Source organism: Nicotiana sylvestris, chromosome 9, assembly GCF_000393655.2.
Source record: "Nicotiana sylvestris chromosome 9, ASM39365v2, whole genome shotgun sequence".
NCBI lineage: Eukaryota > Viridiplantae > Streptophyta > Magnoliopsida > Solanales > Solanaceae > Nicotiana > Nicotiana sylvestris.
The window spans coordinates 186,301,788-186,327,161 of record NC_091065.1 but is presented as its reverse complement, the minus strand read 5'-3'; the positions used below and the strand labels follow the sequence as shown (position 1 = coordinate 186,327,161).

The window sequence follows — 25,374 nt, the reverse complement described above, 5'->3', positions numbered from 1 at the left end:
TGTAGAGATTGAGGGAGGAGAAGCTTTATGCAACGTTCTCCAAATGTGAGTTCTGGCTCAATTTAATGGCTTCGTTGGCGCACGTGGTGTCCAGTGAGGGTATTCAGGTTGATTCGAAGAAGATAGAGGCTGTCCAGAGTTGGTGCAGACCGTCCTCATCCACAGAGATTCGCAGCTTTCATAGTTTGGCGTGTTATTAACGCCGGTTTATTTAGGGATTTTCATCTATTGCATCGCCCTTGACCAAGTTGACTTAGAAGTGTGCTTCATTTGTATGGTCAGATGAGTGTGAGAAGATCTTTCAAAAGCTCAAGAAAACTTTGACCACAGCTCCAGTGTTGGTTTTTTCCATCAGCTTCAGGTTGATATACTGTGTATTGTGATGCTTTGAGAGTTGGTATTGGTTGTGTATTGATGTATGAGGGTAGAGTTATTGCTTATGATTCTCATCAGTTGAAGCCTCATGAGAAGAACTACCCCGTTCATGATTTTAAGTTAACTGCCATAGTTCACACATTGAAGATTTGGAGGCATTACTTGTGTGGTGTATCTTGTGAGGTGTTTACCGATCATTGTAGCCTCTAGAATTTGTTCAAACAGAAAGATCTCAATTTGAGATAGCGGAGGTGGTTGGAATTGCTTAAGGATTATGATATTACCATATTGTACCATCCGGGGAAGGCCACTGTGGTGGCCGATGCTTTTAGCCGAAAGGCAGTGAGTATGGGGAGTTTGGCATATATTCCAATTGGGGAGAGACCTCTTACAGTTGATGTTTAGGCCTTGGCTAATCGATTCGTGAGGTTAGACATTTCGGAGCCTAGTCGGGTATTGGCTTGTGTGGTTTCTCGGTATTCTTTATATGATCGCATCAGAGAGCGTCAGTATGATGATCCGCATTTTCTTGTGCTGAAAGACAGAGTTTAGCATGATGATGCCAGAGATATGACCATTGGTGATGATGGGGTGTTGAGGATGCATGGCCGAATATGTGTGCCCAATATGGATGGGCTTCAGGAGTTGACTCTTGAGGAGGCCCATAGCTCGCGGTATTCCATTCATCCGGGTGCTGTGAAGATGTATCAGGATCTGAGACAACCCGATTGGTGGCAGAGAATGAATAAAGACATCGTGGGATTTATGGCTCGGTGTCTCAATTGTCAGCAGGTGAAATATGTACATTAGAGACCGGGTGGCTTGCTTCAGCAGATGGATATTCCAGAATGGAAGTGGGAAAGGATCACTATGGACTTCGTAGTTGGAATTCCTCAGACTTTGAAGAAGTTCGATGATATTTGGGTGATTGTGGATCGGCTAACCAAGTCCGCACACTTCATTCCTGTGTGTACTACCTATTCTTCAGAGCGGTTGACAGGGATCTATATCTGAGAGATTGTTCGTTTGCATGGTGTTCCGGTTTCCATCATTTTAGATAGAGGTACTTAGTTTACTTCGCAGTTTTGGAGAGCCGTACAGAGGGAGTTGGGTACTCAAGTTGAGTTGAGCATAGCTTTTCATCCTCAGACAGACGGGCAGTCCGAGTGCACTATTCAGATATTGGAGGACATGTTGCGTGCTTTTGTCATTGATTTTGGAGGGTCATGGGATGCGTTTCTACCGCTTGCATAATTCGCCTATAATAGCAGCTACCAGTCAAGTATTCAGATGGCTCCGTATGAGGCTTTGTATGGGAGGCAGTGTAGATCTCTAATTGGTTAGTTTGAGACCGGTAAGGCTAGGCTAATGGGGACAGACTTGGTGCAGGATGCTTTAAATAAGGTGAAGGTGATTCAGGAGAGGCTTCGTATAGCACAGTCAAGACAAAAGAGTTATGCTAACAGGAAGGTTCGGGATGTGTCCTATATGGTTGTTGATAAGGTCTTGTTGAGGGTTTCACCCATGAAGGGTATTATGAGATTTGGGAAGAAAGGAAAATTGAGTCCTCGGTTCATCGGGCCTTTTTAGGTACTTCGGAGGATTGGAGAGGTGGCTTACGAGCTTGCTTTGCCACCCAGCCTGTCGAGTGTGCATCCGGTATTTTAGGTTTCTATGCTCTGGAAGTATATTGGGGATCCGTCTCATGTTCTGGATTTCAGCACGGTTCAGTTGGATGATGATTTGACCTATGATATGGGGCCAATAGCTATTTTGGGTCACCAGGTTCGAAAGTTGAGGTCAAAGGATATAACTTCAGTAAAAATGCAGTGGAGAGGTCGGCCAGTGGAGGAGGCTACCTAGGAGACCAAGCGGGAGATGCAGAGCAGATATTCTCACCTGTGTGAGCCTTTAGGTATGTTTCTTGACTCGTTTGAGGAAGAAAGTTTGTTTAAGTTGGGGAGGATGTGACGACCCGGCTAGTCATCTCATGAGCTACCGCTCCATTTCCCCCATTTTTGCTTCTTTATGATTTATTTATCCATATTATGTGGTATCGGGTTGGTCAGCTCGAATTCGGAAAGGATTACTTAAGGTTTAAGACACTTAGTCTCTTTAGAGTAAGTTTAAGTTGAAAAAGTCAACTAGATGTTGACATGTGTGTTAGAAGACTCGGATGTGAGTTTCGACGGTTCGGAAAGCTTTGGGAGGTGATTTGGGACTTAGGAACATGATCGGAATGAGTTTTCGAGGCCCGGAGTAGATTTAGGCTTGAATTGGCGAAAGTGGATTTTTGGCGATTTTCGATTGGTAGGTGAGATTTTGATATAGGGTTCAGAATGGAATTCCGAGAGTTGCAGTAGTTCTGTTGTGTCATTTGGGATGTGTGTGCAAAATTTCAGGTCATTCGGACGTGGTTTGGTCGGGTTTTTGATCAAAGCAAAATTTAGAAGTTTTTGAAATTCTTAGGCTTGAATCATATGTAATTTTGGTATTTTGATGTTGTTTTGGGAGTTTTGAAGGTTGGAACAGGTTTGAATGAGGTTTTGGGATATGTTGGTGCCTTTGGTTGAAGTCTCGGGAACCTCAGGTGAGCTTCAGAGGGTTAAACGGATCATTTTAAGTTGAAGGAAAGTTGCAGATTTTGGTTTCAGCTGTTGCGGGTATTTTGTTCTTCGTGTTCGTGAATGGACCCTCGCATTTGCGAAGGGTCATTTGTGCAAGGTGGAATTTAAGCCTTCGTCTTCGTGAGGAAGGCTCCGCGTTTGCGGGGGTGGTGTCGCTCCTGTTGCGAGGAAGCCTTCGTCAGTAGGTTTTATTCATCACGTTCGCGATAGGGGGAACGCGATCGCTAAGGTCTGTCTGAGTAAAGCATCGCATTCGCGATGGGGTGGTCGCGATCACGAAAGAGGACTTTTGGTCAAGATTATTTTGTGTTTCGCGAACGTGAGGCTTTGACCGCGTTCGCGACGAAGGTTTTTAGGCCTGGGCAGAAGGTTTAAAAGGTCGTCTTGTCCGCGAATGTGGGGTTTATTTCTTCCATTATTGATCGTTTTTGGAGCTATTTGAAAGGGATTTAAGAGGTATTCAAGGGGAATCACTTTGAGGTAAGATTATTGGACTTAAAACTCGATTCTAATGTGAAATCTACCTAGTAAATCATGGAATGTAGGCCTAAAATTGAAGAATTAGGGCTTGAGATTAAGAGGCTTTAAAATGAGAATTTGAGAGGTCATTTGGACTCAGATTTCAGTGTTCTTGGTATGTATGGACTTGTGGGAAGATAAGGATTCCATTGATGGGATTTTTATCAAGTTTCGAGACATGGGCCCGGGGGCCGGGTTTGGCCAATTTCGGGAATTGTGCTATAATTTGATTGTTTTCGCTTTGGCTTCGTTCCCTTAGCATATTTTGACTCCGTGATTCTAATTTTGGATAGATTGGATGCGAGTGAAGGCCAATTTGAGGGTAAAAGGCATCACAGAGTAGTATTTTCACCGATTTGAGGTAAGTAACCATTATAAATCTGGAACTGAGGGTACAAAACCCCGGTATTGGACTTGATTTGATAAATGCGGTGACGTACATGCTAGGTGACGAGCATGTGGGCATGCATCGGTAGGGATTGTGACTTGGTCCATCCTGTAGTAACTATTGAGCCTCGTATTTGATTTGAAGCCTTATATATTCCGTACTTTAGTCATTTATATAGTATTGTGGGATGTATGCCATGTTTGGGATCTTGTGCCGACTTGTTGAGACCCTTAGGGGCATTTTTACTATTATTCCTCACTTTATTTGTTGAAAGCATATCCTCAATCATGTTTTACCTGTTTAAATCTTTAAAACTAGTTTTATCACTACGCTTCTAAATGTGAGGACTGTTTGGGCCGAGCTCCCTAATTTCTATTGTTGTGCCCGTGAGGCTGTGAGGTTAATGACTAAGTGATGTTGAGGTCTTATGGTGAGAATATTTATATATGTATGAGTTATGGATCGGTCTGCATGCCTCAACAATACTTATATGGATCGGGAAACACGCCGCAACGATATATATATATATATATATATATATATATATATTGGATCAGGCTGCGCCACAGTGATAAGTGATATGATGCTTGGGCTGTAGGAGCCCCTCCAGAGTCTGTACACCCCCAATGAGCATAGTCGACTATAAATTATGGATCGGGCTGCAAGCCGCAACGGCTACTATGATTTCTATTATTATGATATATTAATGAGCCTGAGTGCTGAGAGTGAATACTGAGTGACGAGAGTGAGTCATGAGTGACTAAGAGGCTGCCCAAGAGGCTATGTTCTGAGTGATACCTTGCCCGAAGGGCCCAGTTATGATATTTTCACTGATTTCGCTCTTCTTTTACAATAAGCCTCTGTTGGAAAAATTTCTAAGTGTATGATTTCAAGTGTTTAAACTGAAATTGATGATTTTACGACGAAACTAGTTTTAAACTATGATGTTGACATGTTATCCTGTTGTTTATTCAGTTATATGATTTTTAACTGCTCGTCACTGCTTTCAAACCTTATTTACTTTAGTTACTTACTGAGTTGGCATACTCACGTTACTCCCTGCATCTTGTGTGCAGATACAGGTGCCCGAGCGACAGAGTGAGAGTCCTCAGCTGATCCAGAGTTTGACGGAGATTGCAAGGTAGCTACATGGCATCCGCAGCACTGTTTTCTCCTTCCTATCTTGTTCTTTTCCTGCATTTTCTAGACTTATGATGTATTAGACATTCAGTCATATATTAGAGTCTCTAGACTTATGACACCAGATACTTGGGGTTGTGCAATTTTCATTTTTATTTGGCTTCCGCATATATTTTTTTGTTTTAAACTCTTATCATGAAAATTTTGTATTTAAAACTCGTATTAAAAAGTGGTTTATTAAAATAAAAAGGGTGGTGATTGGATGTTTGGGTTGGCTTGCCTAGTAATGTGATAGGCGCCATCACGACCGATACTTGGGGTCGTGACAAGTAATCTTAGTATTTTTACTAACAGAAATTTCATTGAAGATATTGTCATCAATGAAGCATTCCAAGTAGCAGCGATGATTGAGAAGTTGTCTCCTTTGTGTAAGGACTTCAAAAACTACTTGAAATACAAATGCAAGGAGATGTCCCTTGAAGATCTCATTGTTCGGTTGAGAATCGAAGAGGACAACAAAACTGCTGAAAAGAGAGGCCGTGGAAACTCAACAATAATGGGAGCAAATATTGTTGAAGAGAACAAAAAGAGGAAGAAGGCTTCTGGACCGAAATACAACCCAAGCAAGAAGCGGTATAATGGAAATTGCTATAACTGTGGAAAAGTCGGACACAAATCTACGGAGTGTCGTGCTCTGAAGAAAGACAAGAAGAAGGGTCAAGCAAACATGGTTGAAAAGCTGATGATGTTGATGACTTATGTGTCATGCTTTCCGAATGCAACTTGGTAGGCAATCCTAAAGAGTGGTGGAATGATTCTAGAGCCACTCGCCATGTTTGTGCTGTTAGAGAAGCTTTTGCTACTTATGCTCCTATTGGACCCGATGAGATGTTTTCTATGGGAAATGCTGCAAAGGCTAAGATTGAAGGATGTGGGAAGATATTTCTCAAAATGACTTCCAGCAAAGTGGTGACTTTGAACAATATCCTTCATGTTCCCGATATTAAGAAAAATTTAGTCTTTGCTGGACTTCTTGTTAATAATTGTTTTAAATATGTTTTTGTTTCCAATAAGGTTGTAATAAGTAAGAACGAAATGTTTGTAGGAAAAGGTTATTTCACTGAGGGCCTTTTCAAGCTGAATATAATGGTTGTTGAAAATAATAATAAAATTTTAGCTTCGTCTTACTTACTTGAGTCAAATGAATTATGGCATATATGTTTGGGTTATGTTAATTATAAAGCCTTACGAAAAATGACTAATTTTGAAGTATTGCCTAAATTTGAATGCGACAAATCAAAATGTCAAATATATGTGGAATCTAAGTATATTAAACATCCTTGTAAGTCAGTTGAAAGGAATTCAGATCCTTTAGACTTAACTCACACAGATATTTGTGATATGAAGTCAATACCATCTCGCGGTGGAAAGAAGTATTTCATAACTTTTATATAAGATAGTACTCGATATTGCCATGTTTACTTACTTAATTGTAAAGATGAAGCAATAGACGCATTCAAGCAATACAAAAATGAAGTTGAAATGCAACTTAACAAGAAAATCAAAATGATAAGAAGTGATAGGGATGGTGAATATGAATCTCCTTTTGAACAAATATGTTTAGAATATGGAATTATTCATCAAACAATGGCCTCTTACACGCCCCAATCCGATAGGATTGCAGAAAGAAAGTATCATTCATTAAAGGAGATGATGAACGTATTATTGATAAGTTCTGGTTTGCCACAGAACTTGTGGGGGGGAGTCGTTCTTACGGCTAGCCGAATACTAAATCGAGTACCCCATAGAAAAACACAATCCATTCCATATTAAAAATGGAAGGAAGGAAGCCCAACTTGAATTATTTTAAAGTGTGGGAGTGTTTGGCAAAAGGGCAAGTTCCTAAAACCAAAGGGGTAAAAATAGGACCGAGAATCGTTGATTGTATTTTCATAGGAAATGCGACTAATATTAAATCATATCAATTTCTAGTTTATAAATAAAAAAATCCCGACATTCATAATAATACGATTATAGAATCAGATAATGTTGAGTTTTTAAAGATATATATCCGTATAAAAAAGAATGTGTGTCGATTATTGAAGGACCTAAATGACCTCGGGATGAAACAAAAGAAAGTACACTTAACCAGGAAGATCCAAGACGAAGTTAATGTCAAAGGACGTCTACTTCATTTGGACCAGATTTTCTGACTTTCGTATTGGAAAATGAGCCTCAAACATTTAAAGAAGCTATGTCTTCTTCGGAATCATTGTTTTGGAAAAGGGTAGTCAATAGTGAAATAGAATCCATACTGAACAACCATACATGGGAATTGATTGATCTTCCTCCTGGAAATAAATCATTGGGTTCTAAATGGATCTTTAAGAGGAAAATGAAAGATGATGACACTATTGACAAATTTAAGGCAAGACTTGTCGTCAAAGGGTATAGACAACGAGAAGGACTTGACTATTTCGATACATACTCTCCAGTTATAAGAATTAAGTCCATACGAATGTTAGTAGCGTTAGCTGCAGTTTATGGTCTTGAAATTCATCAAATGGATGTTAAGACAACCTTCTTAAATGGAGGGTTGGAGGAAGAAATTTACATAGAACAACCTGAAGGGTTTGTGGTTCCAGGTAAAGAAAAGAAGGTATGTAGACTTGTTAAATCCCTTTACGGACAAAAACAAGCAACCAAATAATGGCATGAAAAATTTGACCAAACAATGTTGTCAAATGGTTTTAAAATAAATGAATGTGATAAATGTGTGTACATTAAAAATGTTCCAAATCATATAGTCATTGGTTGCTTATATGTGGATGATATGCTGATAATGAGTAATAACATTGCCAACATAAATGCGACTAAGCGCATGCTAACTGGCAAGTTTGATATGAAAGACTTGGGAGTTGTTGATTTAATTCTGGGAATTAAGATCCATAAGAATTCTCAAGTTCTGGCATTGTCTCAATCTCATTATATTAAGACAGTACTTGAAAAATTCAAGCACTTGGGCTTTAAAGTTGCAAAGACTCCAATTGACGTGAATCTTGCATTAGCAAAGAACAAAAGCTACAGCATATCACAATTGGATTATGCTCGTGTGTTGGGTTGCTTAATATACATCATGAATTGTACATGACTAGATATAGCTTATGCTATAAGTAAATTGAGTCGATATACGAGCAATCCAGTTCAATCTCATTGGATGGCCATGAAACGAGTTTTGGGGTATTTAGTACATACCCAGGACTTTGCTTTGCACTACAGTAAATATCCTACAATCATTGAGGAATACTGTGATGCAAAAATTGGATCACCGGGACAACTGATTCCAAATCCACAAGCGGATATGTATTAATTATTGGTGGACAAGCGGTATCTTGGAAGTTGCCCAAACAAACTTGTATTGCCTGTTATCGCGCCCCCTGTTTCCATCCGCAGAGAGAAGTCCGGGTTTCGAAATTACATGGGGGTAACAATTCATTTCCTTTTAGGAATTATGTATTTTGAAGAGTCGTCACCTAACGTATTATGGTGCGTTAGGGCACCTAGAGCGATTAACTCTTGGATTGGTTTGCATTACTAGAGATTTAGGGTAAGGGCTCGAAATAACCTTGAGGAGAAGGTGTTAAGAACCCCTCTCGGTCCACAACAGAGGGTCCCAACCGAACTTATACTTATGAATCATCCCTTTATCAAATAAGTAGTTGAAACAAATAATTGCAAAGAAAGCATGTTGGACATTGTATGACTCAGATAATAAGACAAAGGATTTGAACAAGTGTGTACGTATAGAGAAGTTAAGTTTTAAACAAAAGGAATTTGGAAATGATGGGTCCTAGGTTGGTTAGCCTACAGGATCACCCCACGCAATGCCCGGTAAGCACTAATCAATGAGGGGCTACATTTGACATTAGCGCATAGTCATCATATCCATTCTATCCATTCCCACCCCCTTAACGGTTATAAAGTGAGTATTGGTTAACGATCTCTATTGCATGTTGTTACTCGTTCCTTCTTAATGGTCCTGGAGGAGGTTAGGATCTCTACCTATAGGCAGTTCTAGACAGACCTCTAAAGTTTAAAGGAGAAAATACTAAGGCGACAAGCAAGAACACATAGGACTTCAACAAATAAAAGCATGAAATAGCAGATAAGAGGCTCGGCTTTACCTTTACATATAATGCATGTAAACGGCACGATTCAAACACAAATAAGGGTAATATTGTTAAACAGTATCCTAAGACATGATGTCTAGGCAAATATCAGAACACGTGAGATATGCAATTTTATTCTATAATTTAGAAGCAGGGGCCCTAATCAGTTTGCCTACTGATTTTAAGCCTGTTAATCATTAAACAGTACACACAAAGAGGCAGTTTCCAGTTTTATAAGATATGATTGCCTAAGGCTTGCCTAGGCGTGGGATAGTGTACAGTTATTACCAGAACCATTAGAAGTTCAGAAGTCGTTTTTGCCTAAGAGCATGTTGTTCTAGGTGTTACAAAACCCATGGATTATTACGAGTTTGTTTAAAGCAGGATGAGACTGTTTATATTCCTTTTCATGCATCAGTAGTTTAATAGACGTAGCTGAGTGAGTATGAATGAGAACTTAAACATGGTATCTAATATGCACACATAAGGTATAAAATAATTTATATGCGATATTCCTAAAGCAAGATTTCTAAATGCACAACATGATTGCAGAATTTCCTAAAAGCAGGATGTCTAAATGCATAAAGGTTACAACATTGTAGAGCATGCTGTCAAATATGCAGGAGTAGCAGTTTTTGCTTTAATGCCCTTTATCCTAGAATAGGATTTCTGAGTAAAAGCAAGAATGTCAAAATGAGATGTTGAAACAGTATACATGAAACATAAGAGCATGGTCTCTAATACATGATATGATTTGCACATGTTGGTTCTAAACATGGATTCTATTGCGCATATAGAACATGTAAATCTAAATCATGGTTTCTACTCCTTTGATGTCTATAACATGCATAGCTACCTTCCCATTTTCACTATCCATCCCCAATATATGTTTACAACAAATTATTACAGACCAATATTGCATGAATTACATGATTAGATAAGAAAAATAAGAAGTTACTCTATAGGGATCCTGAAAGTAGGCCCAGATTTCCAAAGTTTCTAATGTTAGATTGCCTCGCAGCCTTTCACATAATCCGGGTGTGTCAGAGTTCCCTAAGGACCTCAAGGGATCCTGGGTAGTGCTCATACCCAGATTTCATAATCATAGATTGAGTAAGTGCAATATGGAAGGGTCAGCTCTAATGTATTAGTGTTCAGAGGGATCTCATAGGGATCCCTAAGCAGTCACACATTAGAGGGGCAGAACTTAAAACCTAAGAGTAGATGTGAAAGTGCTTGAAAAGATTTAAGCGGGAAAATAGCTTGAAAAGAGACTTGTTTGAAATAGTTTTGTAAAAAAAACAGAGACAGTTTGGAAAAGAGAGTAGAGTAATAAGCAACAGTCCAAACACAACATCCAAGGCAGGTTTAACAACCACAAATAGGGGTAATGGGGTTTGGGGACACATAGGTCACATAGGTAAGCACGTAGTTACAAGTTCACTTAAGTATAGAATCAAGAATATGCTAAAGGGTCAAGGAGCTTCAGAATTAATATAGAATCAGGTTAATTAAGGATAGCCAACTACTTTGCACAGAAACGTTAGTAAGGAAGAGTCATATTGGGGTATACTAGAAGGGGAATAACATTTCATAAATATGCTGAGTCTAAGGGAGGGGACACATTCAGAAGCATGTTGATGAAGTGATGAAGTAAACATATTAGTTGCAAGTTGAACAACACAACCATAAGTGAAAACAGACTAGAAGCAAGAGGAATTGAAGTAATAAAAGAAACATGTTGTTTTGAAACTTTTAATTGAAATCAGGACATGCTAGTAAAAAGGACAATAAACACAAAAGTGAAGGAACAAGAGAGCACAATAGTCAGCCTTGGCTTGCAACCGGCTAACTTAGAACAGTAGTAAGTAATGCAGAAAGTTTTTGAGTGAGAGAGAGAGAGAGAGAGCTTTTTGAACAAATGTGTTCGTGTGTTTGTGTTAATGAGAGAGTACGTATATATAGTTTGAAAGCTAGGTAAATAAGGCAAGAATCAATTGTTTAGCAATTATGAACTACATAATCAATTAAGAACGAAAATCAGCCAAGTCTCCCTTAATTAAGGGAGTAATTTACCAATGGTAGAAAGCAGGTAACAAATAAGGAAAGAATTCAAACAACATAGGTACAGAATATATAATTAGGGATAGATACATAAAGGTCTAATTAAGGAAATAACAATAGGAATCAATTAATAATACAACCAACCACATAATAAGGTAAAAAATAATTTAAGGGTTATGAAAATAGGAAAAATAGCCGAAAATCGGTATAAGAGTATCAACACAGTAAATCAATGATTTAAGAATCGAAAAATAGTACTAATATTAAGGGAAATAGTATAGACTTCCATGAATAAACCAATAAACGGAGTATAAACAGGAAGAACCAAATCGGAAACCTTCATAAGATATTACTATAGTGAAAATCATAAAATACTCTAACTAATCGAAGTATATTCATGAGAATCAAACATACAGACAAATCAAATTAACAAACATTAAAACGACTCAGAATCCAAGACTAAACAAAAAATTAGAGGTTTTTAACATAACTAGTTAGGTTTAAAGGGAAAGCTTAACAAAACCCGATTAAACACTCACGGATCAGAGAATAATACTTAAAAATCAAAATCGAAAGGTTTTCATAAAACAAGCAAAAAGTAGTTCAAATATTCTCAAATCTGTTATAAATCTAAAGAGTTAAGAGAGGGAATTAGGGTTTCGAGAAAAATGACCCAGAGATAAAGAGATACCGGCTTAGAAACCATAGGTCTAACAAAAAATAGGACGATCTTACTCAATCAAGCCATGGTGGCCTGAGGACGGTAGGAATATGCCCAGGGGTGAGCGGACCGGCCACTGGTCCCTTGAGGACCTCAAAGACAGCATGAATCCCGGTCATAGGAGAGCCATTAAGGCTGGGAGTGGTGGTGAGCCATCATTGTTAATGGCGAGCAAGCAACGACGAAGGGGATTAGGGTTAAGGTAGAGGAATTTGAGAGAGAAGGAGAGGGGTGACAGCGGAGAGGGAGAGAGGGAATTAGGGGTTTGGGGTTAGGTCATTAGGTTAATTAAGGAAGGAATTAACCTGGATCGTTGATCAAAATGATCAACGGCCAGGATTTGGGCGGAATTGGGTCGGGTAGGATTTAAGTTTGGGCCTGGGTCTTTAGGGAGTGTAATTAGGTGATTTGGGTTGGTTTAATAGGTTATAATTGAAATAAAATTGGGCTATTTATTAAATACCCAATCAAAATTAATCAAAATAATTTATAAAATATGAATTTCGTGCATAGAAACATTTTAAAAATGATTATTTGGCATTTTAAAAATGCAAAAGACTATATTTTGGTAAAAATAGTACAAAATTATATGCAAGCGTAATTATAGCCAAAAGGTGCCAATTTGGCTATTTATGGAATAATTTGGTCTTAATAAGACCATAAATAATAAATGAAATCAAGAAAGGTTTTTTTTTTAAATCATTTGTGATGCAATTTTGTAATTATTTATTAGAAATAAAATACTAGACAAATTTATAAAAATGTAGAAAAATTATGGAAAAATACCAATTGATATTAAAGCATGACTCTTAAGGTATATATGCAATTTTAAAAAATATTTTGGGAAAAATTGGGTATCAACACCCGCTCTACAATGGAGGCTGAATTCATAGCCTTAGATAAGGCCGATGAAGAAGCTGAATGACTCCGGAATTTCTTGGAAGACATTCCATTTTGGCCCAAACCGTTGGCATCAATATGCATACATTGTGATAGTCAAGTGGCAATTGGAAGGGCTGGGAGCGTTATGTATTACGGTAAATCTCGTCATATACGACGAAGATATAAAACCGTTAGGCAATTACTCTCTAGAGGAATTATCACGATTGATTATGTAAAGTCAAGTGATAATGTGTCAGATCCACTTACAAAAGGCCTAACTAGAGAGTTAGTTGAGAAATCATCAAGAGGAATGGGACTATGGCCGAGAACAGGTCATAGTGACGGTAACTCTACCTAGAAGACTGGATATCCCAAGATCTAGGTTCAAGGAGATCAAACAAAGTCATTAGTGACGGTTCAACATTGTCAACTAAACATTTAGTCCATTCTCGTGATGAGACAATGTTCAGTACCAAGGATAAAGCATTAAGACTTTTTAATGATTTCTAAATTTGATACACGGTATATCAAATAGTGTATCTACGGGATGACTCGTTTAAGAATAACCTATGTAAGTGTGAAGTGTTAGCCGCTTCAAGGAGAATCTTGTAAGGCCAGTTCTCTATGCACTTATGGAATCAGGCGATGTTCATGGCTGAAACGAACACAACAATGAGAACCAAAAACGGTTAAGGGTTGGTTGTGTGACTTCTGGTTGTCTAGGTATACACCAAAGTTTGACGGTTCAAAGATATCAAATCTACTGATTGATCGAGTATATCCGACATAAGTTCACTACGGAAAGTTCAAAGGAAAACCTATTTATCCATATGCAATTAATCCTTGATTGCGAACTACACAGTTTTTCATGCATGTTTCCATGATATAGTCATTCCTCATTCATGTGGGGGGTTATTGGGGTTTTATGTTTTAAGTATATTAAATGCTTAAAAGAGAGTGACTCGGAAATTGAGGGAAATGAAAATTTTAAGTGAAATTTTAAGTTTCCACCTTGGCAAAGGTACATTGTCTCATATTGGAAGATGAAGAGGTTTTTTATGGGTATATAAGCAATTGCTCTTCTTTTAGCTCTTAAAGAGTTGAGAAGAAGGCAAGCCTCGCGCCAGTCGCCTTCATCGCTCGCTCGGCTTCGGCTTCGGTCAAATGATCGATTGATTGATTCATTTTTTGGACCAAATTTATTTGTTAATAGTAAAATATTAACAGAAATGTTATTAAATATTTGTTTTAATAACAAAATATTAATATTAAAGTAAATATTAATATTAAATCCAATCCGTTTTCAGTTGTGTAACTGAAAATTAAACTACTCTCTTCAATTTTTGCTCTTTATTTTCCCTCTTTATTGTTGAGTAAATAGCCATTTATGTTATGGCATTTATGTTGTGGCCGTTTTGCATAAACAACCATTCTGAAGAGTTGTACATCTTCAGATTTCAACCCAACTTTGGCAATAAATACAAGACTATTCTGCTCAGAATTTTCATATAAATTTTTTGAGTTCTTCTCCTTTCTTCTGCATATTTTAACTTCAAAGAAAGCTACAGTAAGTGTGATTTGCTACCGAACTTTGTGTTCGCTGAAACACTGGGGTTTGAAGTACTACTACACTAGTGTGTAATTAATTCATTCTATCCTGGTAGGAAATAATCCATAACCTTGAGTAATAGGAGGGGATTAAATTCCTTAAGGAAACACTGTGAATTCAGTGGGCTTGAATTGGTTTTTTATTATTTCGTTTATATTTCTGTTTATGTTATTTTATTTTCTCCAAAATTGTTTTACAAATACAGGTAACATCACACGCTTTAGTGCTCGCAATTCAACTACCAGGAACGATCTTTTACGCAAGAAAAGTTTTCAGGAACAAATTAATATCTTTATTTTTATGGAATTAAAATTAATAATATACATTAATAATATTTGTAAGCTAATTAAGCAAGAATATTAAGTATACTTTTATTTTAGCCATGAATTTATTCACTAATGTGTACGTTAAAAAACTCTCCCTATTCAAACTTGGTGCAATCAAAAATTCTCTTTTTTGAAGTTCAATTCAAGATTCAGAGTTTAATTGGTGATCAAGCAGTTTTTCCTTCTAGTGAACACAGCACTCCACGACACGAGCTATATATGTTTTGCTCGCTTAGATTTTTGCCTCCAACACGACTCTCACGTTGTTTTCAACTGCATCGTTTTGTTCCTAAAGCATCAAATTAACATCCCATTAGCAGAAAATTCATACTTTAGCACAATTGGGCATATTTAGCACATAAAACTCATCAAAGACATTAAGAATGGGGATACGTCGCTCATGTGTTGTTTCAGTGAATTGTTTCTTCCATTAATTCCAGATGATCAAGGTTACGTTTTTCTTCTTCCTAAATCACTTTAATCTATTACTTTCTCAATCGAATTTTTTGTGAAGATGCTTAATGAGTTTGGAGTTTAAGAAAGTGAGATTTTTTAATAAATTTTATGGTGTTAAAAATGTCATAATATTTTGATGACTATAAAACTATGTCAGCAAGAATAAAATACAAAATTTAAATTAGACTATTTGTAAATATAGAAATGTAGTAAAAAACTTTTTTTGGCACACACTAAAAAATAAAAGTGTGGCACATAAATGAGTGAAAAACAAGTAATTACACAACGAGATTCAAATGTTCAAAGGATGCTGCCACAACATTTACAACCCAATTTAGAAAAACAAAATTAATTCCAAGTGATCGCATTATGGAAAAGATTAGAGGAATAATTTTGCAACCACATTTACGGCTGCAAGACTTGGTTGATTTTTGGTCTTCTCCAATTGGTCTAGTCCTCCGTTTCCACGTAACATGGAAAATTTCTCTAAAACGAGAAACTTCAGTACTTGGATATAGGGGTGTTCGTAGAAACCCGAAAAATTGAACCAAATCGACCAAAAAATTATTACTTTTTAGTTTAGTTTGGTTTTGGTTTTGAATTTTAAAAACTGATCAAATTTGGTTTGGTTTTGGTTTTAATCAAAAAATTACCTGAAAAAACCGACTTAATTTGTTTGGTTTGGTTCTAATATTTAAAAACCCGACTTACTTGGTTTGGTTTCTTTTTAGGGAAAATCGATCCAAACCGAACCACGAACACCCCTACTTGGAAAATTTCAGCATGAGGAATTAGAGGGGACCCTTCTGGAACTCGTAAAATTGTTTCTGTGTGACCTATAAGTTCGAGTCATGAAAGCGGCCATTAATACTTACATTAAGATCGTCTGTCTACTTCACACCCTTTGGAGTGCGGTCCTTCCCCCGATCCTGCATAAATACTTTCACCTTGAGAAAAGCTTTCACCTCTTTTATTTACATTGCCATCTTGCGTAAAAATGCGCTAAACTAAACAAATATTTTGGTTACTTATTAGCTAATTGCGCCTCCAGCAATATGTTGTGTCATTTTGTTTTAGCACTTGAGTTGTACATAATTCTATTTTAGCTTTTGAAATGGTAATGGCGATAAATATTACTATTTCCTTTCTAAATTAATTTTACACAATTTTTGACAAAAAAGAAAGCAAGACTTGGAAAGTCTTTGGACCGATTACAGGAATAATTTGCCACAACATTTACGGTTGCAAGACTCGACTGATTTGGGGTGTTTGGTATAACGGAAAATGCTTTCTTGAAAAACAAGTAGTAATCTTATTCATTTTTCGGTGTATGGTACGCAAATTAAGGAAAATGACTTCTTAAAATTATTCATAAATAATTTAGATATAATAAATATGAAGCCATAACTTTTAAACCAACAACCTTCCGGACTCACAAATTTCATAAACTTTCGAACCGCTAAACTTTCAAAACCGCGGAATTTTGAACCCGCAAAACTTTATAAATTCTAAACCCGTACACTTCCAAACACATAAACCTCCAAACTCATACTTTTGGAACTTGTAAAATTCAGAAATTTAAATTACAAAAAAAAAAAGTTAAATTTTTTTTTTGTGCGGGAGGGGTTGGGGTGCGGTGAGGTGGTGCAGAAAAATGAAAAAAACATAAATTTGGAATTGCAAAAAAGAAAAAAATTAATGTAATTTTTTTTTTTTGCAGGGGGTGGGAGTGGGGCTGGGGTGGAGGGATAGTAGGGTGAGTGATAACGGAAAAACAAAAATTTGAAAAAAAAAAACCTTTTTTGGAGAGAGGGGGTGGGGTGGATTGGTAAGGGCGGGGAAGATTGAGAAGGAGTTTTGGAAAATATTTTCCCTTCTCTTGATAAGGAAAACATTTTCATCCAATTGGAGAAAATTGAGTTGATAAGTAAACTATTTTTCAAAACATTTAAGCCAACCAAACATGGAAAAATTGGAAAATATTTTCCGAAATATATTTTCCATCATACCAAACACACCCTTGATCTTCTTCATTTTCCACGTAACCTGGAAAATAAAATTGATAAAAACATGCTTTAAAACAAGTAAATATTTCAAAAAAATACAATTTAGTTGTACTACTACTGATATGACAGAATGAATGAAGAAAAGTAGTTTTTGAATGAAAAGTGTCCTGAAAAGATTATTGCAAAATCATGAAAACCAAAAAAGAGATCTTATCGTTGTTTAACCCTCAATCATATGAACCTTCATCTTTAATACCACCTAAGCCACCGGACATCACTGCAGGTACCATAAATATCGACTCCCTTGTTTCCCAAGCACAATCAGAAGATTTTACTTTAAAATCTTACCTTCATACCCTCCTCTCCCACAATAGCATACCTTCCAATACCAACACCACTTCCTCCATTAATCCTAGTTTAGACATCCTTGAAGAAACAGACGCACCTACTGATCCTTCCAATTTCATCCCACTAACACTTGAAGCTAAAACAAGGCTTTATGCCCCATGAAAGCATGTTGTTATTGTCAAAGTTTTTGGTCGAAAGGTTGAACACCAACTTCTTCGACAAAAAAATTATGCCCAATGGAAACCAACTGAAAACCTTCCATTAATCGATCTAGGATCTGACTTTTTCCTTCTCAAATTCCAAAAGGAGGAAAACAAAATTCATGCCTTGAAAGATGGACCCTGGTTCGTCTTGAACCATTTTCTCTCCATCCGTCAATGGGAGCCAAAATTTATGGCTTCTGAAACAAAAATCACTTCTTCAGAAATATGGTTACCTCTCTCAGAATTACCCATTGAATTTTACGACGTTTAGCTACTACAAAAAATGAGAAATAAAATAGGTAATCTTCTTATAGTTGATGCATGCACCTCTACAACAACACGAGGTATATATGCACGATTATGTGTGGAGGTACCTTTGGATCAACCGTTAAAAAATCATCTTTTTATAGGCAGCCATAACCAAACTATCATTTACGAAGGATTAAACATGATTTGTATTAAATGTGGTAGACTTGGCCATAATCAGAGGACATGTTCTTGTATCCCAACCCCAAATTCCACTACAAATACCACTCCGTTAACACAGTCTACTAATGACGAATGGAAGATTGTACAGTTTCCAAAGAAATATCCAATGAAAACAACTGCCACAACAGATTTTACTTCTTCAGCTTCTCAATTCCCAATTAAGCATATGAAGCCAATAGATATAATTAACAACCCTAATAAACTTTTGTTTAATCCTATCAACATTATTAATCTTTCACAAAATAATATTCTTAATAAAGACTCCACATCAACTGTATTAAATAATAATAAAGGTGCCACGTCAAATTTTTTAACTACTAATAAATTGACACCTTATTAAATAATGAAAGGGATGATTTTCCTACTAAAATCAGCCCTTTAATTAACCCTCCCCCATTAACAGGCCAACTTACCCTTACGGCCCATCACAACACAAACACACTCCAACATCTATCCAAATCCATGCACACGGACACGATACCCCAACCCACATGCAAGCATTCTAACCACCCATAACCCAATCCAACATAACATCCCTACACAACCTAGTCAAAAACCTACCTAATCATCACACTTCTAATTCCAATACTGGTTTTCCCTCCTCATCACGCTACAATATTGTATCTTCCATGCAAACCACATCTCAAGATACATCACCTACTACCACTCCATTACCTCTACATCAAAATCCTTCAACTCATAATACTCCACCTTCCAATTCCACCACTTCAACATTATCCTTGTTAAATCAGACTCCAATTTCTATACAACTCATCCCTCATCCCTTATCCAATCCTTAAAACAAAAGATGATTCCAAACAACTTCTACCATCTTCACAGACAACCCAATACTCCCAACACATAGAACATTCATCGTCTCAGTCATTTTCACAATCCATACTCCCTACCACCTTCACAATCCATACTCCATCCCACTTTCATATCTAATTATGGAACCCAACACCATAATATACACTGCTCAAACACCATATGCAATGACAGAACGATCATCTTGGCTAGAGATTAACCTTCAGAACCATGATATACCCTTCACTATGGAGGTTAATCATCAGGAAGTGACAATCCTCATCAATAATCCAGTAGACCTTGCGCAAATAGTAATGGAGGGAATGACCCTAGGGACGGAACTCTTTGGCCGGTACCATTGGTCTATGGTGCAAAGTCCGTATATGTCACCATATCATCCTCTCCAACTACCAGCACCCTTTTGGGACCCCATTCACCTTCGCACACACTATCTTCAGATGCCTTTCTATCCACTTCCTCTCCAAACTCCAACAATACCATGGATACAACATTATTCAGTCTCACAAAACCCCATTCCCATATTGGAACCCCTTACACCTCCTCTTCTATCCCTACCACAATCCCCACCAAACCCTCACAATCAAGAAGAACAAAACAGAGCGTTTCAAGAAGAACTCGAAGCAGCGATACTTTACAACAGGGAGACAAGACCAGTGCATGCATGGCTCGATAAAATAAAGGTCTTTGTCCAAAAAGAGGAATACGAAAGAAAAATTTACATATGTTGTCCCTCAAATATAATGACAAAATCCTTTCACATTAGGACCACAACCAATCCATATGTTAGCAAATATGCAATGCTACTAATTCCAACCCTACGTCTGAGACCAGGAGAGAGCACCACTACAATGAGGAACTCACAGAGTAGCCCACTGCTCACCCCAAATGATAATCATATGAATTTCATCATATGGAATTGAAGAGGAGCCCAGTCTGTGGATTTTCGATGTAACTTTCGATCTTTACTTGACTACAATCGTCCTTCTTTGGTTGTTCTATTGGAAACACACTGCGAGGATCATCAAAATTTGAAAGAGGAGTTCAATTTCACTGGCCTAATTGAGGAAGCTGCTATTGGTCAGTCGAAAGGTATAGCTATTTTATGGCATTGTGATGTACTCACAGTAGAACTAGTAGCATCCACACGCCAAGAGATACACTGCCACATCCAGGTACATCCATCTACTCTAAAGTGTCTATTTACTGCAATTTATACAAGTAATAATATAGGGAATAGACATATTCTTTGGAATAACATTATGTGCATGCATGATAACTATAAGGGACCTTGGCTCATAGGGGAGATTTTAATGACATCACTCTTGCAAATGATAAATTTGGAGGCCAACAAATTAATAATTCAAGGTACAACAAGTTTATAGATTGCATAAATTATTGTAACCTTACTGATTTAGGCTATAAAGGTAGTCGTTTTACCTGGACAAACGGTCGTCATAATCATCATAATATTCTTGAATGTATTGATCGTTTCTTAGCAAACCATGACTGGCTTAGGCATTACCCCAATGCACTTGTCACACACTTATCACGTACACATTCTGATCATTGTCCACTATTACTACAACTTCAACACTACCCTCTCCCTCGTAAAAAAAAATTCTCTTTGAAACTATCTGGGCTACACATCCTACCTTCCCTTCCTTAGTCTAAGAAACCTGAAATAATAATTTACATTTACTCCTAGAAATTGAAAATTTTATTGATATTGTCCAAGAATGGAATAAATCTACTTTTGGAAATATTTTTACACGTAAGCGAAAACTATTGGCTCGTTTAGGGGGTATTCAGTCTTTCCCTAATTATTTGGAATGTCAATTAAAATATGATTTTAATGTTATTCTAAAACTTGAAGAGGATTTTTGGAAACTAAAGTCCTGTATTAACTGGTTAAATAATGGAGATGCAAATACGAAATTGTTTCGCCTATCCACTTTAAATCATCGTATACATAATCGTATAACTGCTCTACAAGATCAAGAGGGCAATTGGATAACTGAGCCTCAAGTCATTAAACTAAATATTATCAATTATTACTAGTCTCTCTTTACAACACAAAAACTTTTATCAAATCGACATCATTTAATTCAACCTTCCAATGTTCTTACTCTGCATGAACAAAATTTCCTGAACCAAACCCCTCCAAGATCATGAAATCATTAACGCATTACATTTTTTTAAACCATTAAAGGCTCCAGGTCCAGATGGCCTACACCTCTTCGTTTATCAAAAATATTGGCATTATCATTGGTAATTTATTAAAATACTTTTGCCATAAGATTTTCCTAGACCACAAGATAGACCCTAACATTAATAATACTATAATTTTCCTAATCCCTAAACATAAACATGCATCTTCTAGTTCCAAATATCGACATATCAGTCTTTGTAATACTATTTATAAGCTTATTACAAAAACTATTGTCAATAGGCTTAAACCAATGCTGGAACATCTTATTAATCCTATTCAATCTAGTTTCCAGAAGAATCGACGAGCTGCAGATAATGCACTTATAGTTCAGGAAATAATCACAAGATTCCAAAAAATAAAAGGTAACAATTCTAATATGCTTATAAAATTGGATCTTGAAAAAGCTTTCGATAAATTGGAATGGTCTTTCATATATTACACTCTTGTTACCTTTCAATTTCCTCCAACATTTACACAATTAATTATGTCATGTATCACCACTACATCTACAACCATAAATATCAATGGCAACCCATCTGAATATTTCTTACCTACCAGAGGCCTAAGACAAGGAGACCCATTATCGCTATATCCGTTTTTCCTCTGTCTTGAATTGCTCTCCCGCACAATCCACACAGTAGTTGATTATCGCTCTTGGCAACCCATCACCCTTGCTAAAAGGGGACCTCAACTATCTCATTTATTTTTTGCTGACGACATTATTCTCACAGCAAATATTACTTCTGCCACGTGTGATTCAATTGTTGATACTCTTGCTCACTTTACCACTTACTCAGGCCAAACTATAAATTTCTAAAAATCCAATATTTTCTTCTCAAAAAATTATCCAGTCCTAACTAGACAAACAGTTCTACAATTATTTCATATGAAGGAAGGGAAAACCTTTGGACGGTATTTAGGATTTTCAATATTTACAAAACCACCTTCAAAACAAGATTACCAATTTTTACTTGATAATTTCAAGAATAAACTAGCGGGTTGGAAAACAATTTTTTTATCAAAAGCAGGTAGGACAACACTCATTCGCTCTACTCTAAACTAACTACCAAACCATCTCATGCAATATAATACTATACCTACCTCTATACTTTCACATCTTACTCGCTATAAACGAAATTTTCTTTGGGGAACAACTTCTCAAAAGAAAAAATTACATCTTATTAAGTGGAGTACTGTAACCCAACCACTACATCAAGGTGGATTGGGTATCCAAAATCTCTCAATCAAAAATAAAGCATTGCACACAAGTCTTGCATGGAGATTATTTATAAATCCTAATCAACTTTGGGCACAAGTACTACTGCACATATATCTACGTCCAAAACATCTTATAAAAAGAAATGTCTCATCCGCTTGGAGAAACATAATGTAGGGTTGTTGTATTGTCACTTAGGGTATAAATGGAACCTTCCAAATGGTAACCATGTGCATTTTTGGTATGATCCTTGGATCAAACCAAATTCCGCACTTCGTAATTGTATAGCTGGACCATTACCTAGATATGAGGAGCAAAAACTAATTTCCAATTACTACTATAACCAGTCTTGGCATTTGAAAAAAGTGTCTTTCATATTACCACCGCAATTTAAGTAAAGCATCAAGGACATATACATGCCTTTATCAAAAACAAACTATGATCAAATTTTTCGGGCTCTTACCTCAACTGGTATCTTCTCTGTCAAATCTTGTTATACATCACTCAATCCTACACTTGGATTTGGCATTTAAACATTCCACCAAAATTGTCCTTCTTTCTTTGGTTAATCTCCCATAATAAACTTCCCACTGCTGCATACCTCTTCCATTTAGGTGTTTTACAATCATCTATCTGTACACAGTGCCATTTGGAACCTGAAACAATACAACATATTTTGTTCGCTTGCCCTAATGCATTCCAGTTATGGAAATACTTCAAAATATCTCTTCCACCTTTGTACACTACTACATTTCAAATGGACTCTACCAATTGGTTCTATGACATTATTCATACACCTCTATCATCCATTTCCCATCAAATCCCATCTACTATATTCATACCTTTTGCCCTATGGCATAAATGGCTTCTAAGGAATAAACACAGTTTGGAAAATAAACGACTTCCTTTAAATATTCAATTACTAATTACTATGGCAGTAACATATTATTACTTAACAAGACACAAACATAGTAAAAAGAATTGTCAATCCATACCTTTATATATTAAATGGCATCCACCAGCAGCAAATTGCCATAAACTTAACATAGATGGATTTACTTCATTTTCCCATAAACAATATGGCATTGGTGGAGTCCTTCGTAACCACCAAGGCAGTTTGGTTATGGGTTTTGCAGGACAATCAAAACCGGGTACCAGCGTACAGACAGAATTATTTGCACTACTCATAGGATTGAAAATAGCGGTGCAAAAGAATTTCACACCAATTTTCATTGAAACGGAAGCCCAACAACTCATCGTTATGTTTCAAATAACTTCTATGCATTATACTAACATTATTAATGATTGCAGGTTGTTACTTTTGCAGCTGGGTAGCCCATCCATCCAGCATATATATAGAGAGCAGAATTGTGTTGCTGACAGTTTAGCTAAATATGGATACACGCATGCAGAGCCTACCTGCATACTTTTTGCACAACCACCACTTTTTGTTATACCTTATTTCCAGCAAGATCAACAAGGCACCCAACAAAGGAGACTTGTACCTGTTTCAACACAACTACTCCCTACCGTTTCTAGTTTTTGTAATACTAATGTACTATCTAATTATGACTTAGTACCTAGTAGTGATCCCCATGAGAGGGCACTTGTAGTTCCTATTATGCACTCTAGTCTAGCTACTACAATGCCTATGTTGCATCTCGTTTGATGTACTAGTACTCTTTAACTATCTATAATATATGTTCTTCCTTTTGACCAAAAAAAAAGTCTTAGGGAGAAATTCAAAAATAACCAGATTTACATGTGGTCATTAAAAAACAGCCTCAGTTTCAAAAGTAATCGAAATTTAGCTACTTTTCATGTATATATAAATCTGAACGAAAACACAGTTCAAAATTCAGAAAAATGCTCCAGTATAATATACTGGAGTTCCAATATAATATACCGGTCCAGCATAATATACTGGAGTTTGGAGCACCGGTGCTCCAGTCTCCAGTATATTATACTGGAGCCAGCAAAGTATACCGGTCCAGCATAATATGCTGGAAGTTCATACACAGGTGCAACGAAATCTAGTATATTATATTGGACCGGTATCTGTTGCAGCAAAATAGTTGTTATTTTTTATTGACTTAGTAAACACTGTTATTTTTAAATGACCAATCAGAATACTGGTTAGACCGTGCTATTTTAACCAAAATCAGGGGTTACTAGCCAATAGCCATATTATACGCATCTGTCTAATACAATTTATAAGCTATATTATTGAATGAAATTGATGTTTGCGCCGAACCCATTATCCTTATGCCCACTCCTAGTTTTTTTTCTCATTCTCGATTCCCTTATGGATCCTTTTTTGTTACGTAAAAATTTTCTTTTCTGTTATAAAATAATAAAAGAAGAAGAAGAGTATTGTAGAGAAAAATAGAGAGAGAATTCTTATTGATATGGGATGAATTACAATGGAATAGAACCCTCTATTTATAGGGGAAAAGTGACTTAGCCACCAAGTAACAAACCTTAAAATATCTCTAAAATATAAACATTCACCATAAATACAATTCTATTTATAACACTCTCCCTTGAATGTCTATTAAACAGATAATATGCCTCGTTAAAACTTTAACTAAAATAAAACCCAGTGGGAACTAGAGAAGGAAAAAGAGCACACATATCTAATAATGTGTCTTTTGGTTGCCTCGTTAAAAACCTTGCAAGGAAAACCCAGTGGGACAACACCTTGTAAGGAAAAAAGAGTACAACACGTATTAACTCTCCCTGATGAGAGCATCAATTCACATCTTTGAGCTTTCGCATCCCAATCTTGTATACTAGCTT

The 25,374-nt window shown here is 36.7% G+C and overlaps 1 pseudogene; it reads right to left on the bottom strand.

Annotated features, from left to right (window-relative positions):
- Positions 1-25,374, bottom strand: part of LOC138878708 (CBL-interacting serine/threonine-protein kinase 20-like) — a 245,739-nt pseudogene that overhangs the window by 96,274 nt on the left and 124,091 nt on the right.